Source organism: Arachis duranensis, chromosome 5 (genome assembly GCF_000817695.3).
Source record: "Arachis duranensis cultivar V14167 chromosome 5, aradu.V14167.gnm2.J7QH, whole genome shotgun sequence".
NCBI lineage: Eukaryota > Viridiplantae > Streptophyta > Magnoliopsida > Fabales > Fabaceae > Arachis > Arachis duranensis.
This window is the reverse complement of record NC_029776.3, coordinates 37,336,317-37,338,282: the sequence shown is the minus strand read 5'-3', so window position 1 is coordinate 37,338,282 and position 1,966 is coordinate 37,336,317.

The following is a 1,966-nucleotide window of genomic DNA, read 5'->3' as shown; positions in this document are numbered from 1 at the left end:
TATTACTCTGTGATTCATTGATTTCTCAAAATGGCAAACATGGCAAACAGATCCTCCCATTGCAGAGGTCGTGGAGCTACATTGGCTTGCTCTCATTGCAACAAGCAAGGCCACACAGAAGATGTATGCTATAAGAAGTATGGGTACTCCTCCCACTTCTACCAATGGCAGCAACATAACACCACCATCAATCACGTGATCACTGAGGGGCATGATGATATACTCAGTGACAAACAATTCCAGCTCAATTGTCTCCAAGAGAACATTGGAATATCAAGATCTGGATTCACTCCAGAGCAAAGATTTGCCTTGTTAGAGTTGATCAAAAATAAAAATGTGCAGTAACAACCTCATAATGCAATCAAATGTTGACTAATTCCATTTAGACTTCCACTCCAGGTAAAACCATTGCATTACATTTTAATGCGAGAATTATGAGCATTATCACTCCAAAATCTGCACTATGGATCATTGATTCTGGTGCAACAGATCATGTGACTTTTGACTTAAAAGATTTTGCAAGTTTTCAAAATATTGATCCAATCAATGTGATATTGCCAAATGGAACCAAAACTGTTAGCACCATCATTGGCACAATCACATTCTCTAAAAATTTTTTTCTCAAAAATGTTTTATACATTCCTTCTTTTGATTTTAAATTGATATCTGTGTCAAAGTTAACCTCAAACTTACATTGTCAATTGTTAATCAATGATAAGTGTTGTGAGATACAAGATCGATCCACATCAAAGATGATTGGCATTGCTGAGTGTATAGAAGGGTTATATACAATGAGTAGAGAATCAGAATTCCCTCACTTTCCCCCTCTTCCAACAAAGCAAGCTTCATTGGCGGCAACTACGACTACTACTCATCCCACCACACTTTCACACAGTGAGCACAACAACATTTGGCATCTTAGATTATGACACATACCCATGCATAAATTGATTTTTCTGAAGAAGTATTATCTTTTATAGATTGTATTGCTTCAAAACTTCCTTGTGATTCATGTCATTTTGCAAAACAAAAGAAATTATCTTTTAATCTTAGTACAACTAAAATAAAAGATTGTTTTGATTTAGTTCATATGGATATCTGGGGTCCTATTTCTGTCCCTTCAAATGAAGGACATATGTATTTTTTACTGTGGTGGATGGCAAGAGCAGATTCACTTGGATTTTTTTATGAAAACCAAATCTAAAGCATCACAATTAGTTATTAATTTTGTGAATTTTGTTAGAGTATAATTTGAAAAACAAGTCAAGTGTATAAGGACTGACAATGGGTCAGAGTTCACTCTAAAATTCTTTTTTGCATCAACTGGAATTTTACACCAAACTTCTTGTGTAGAAACACCAAAGCAAAACGGTATTGTAGAGAGAAAACACCAGCATATTTTAGGTGTTGCTAGAGCACTGCTATTTCAATCATGAATTCCACATTGTTTTTGGTAATACGCAGTTGCTCACGCCATTCACCTAATTAATAGGCTGCCCAGCACTAACCTGAATAATGCTAGTCCTTATAAGCTTTTGTATGGCAACTTACCTGACCTTTCATATTTAAGAGTATTTGGTTCTCTTGCATATGCCTCCACATTAACAAATTCAAGAACAAAATTAGACCCAAGAGTTAAAAAAATAGTTTTTCTCGGTTTTAAATTAGGAACAGAGGGTTTTTGACTTATTGATTTAAAATCAAAGAAAATTTTCATATCCAGAAATATAAATTTTTATGAAACTCGTTTTCCATTTTTACATTCCACTAGCACTGACATTTCTGTGGTATCCACTTGTACTCCACAATGCATTGATCTTTTTCAATATGATATACCATCCACGCATCATTTGCAATCACCCACACATACCACACTCATAGATTCAAATGAACATTTCTCAAGCTCAATGCACTCACCAATTTCCTCACACACCATTGCACCCATTACCACACCACACACTGATAA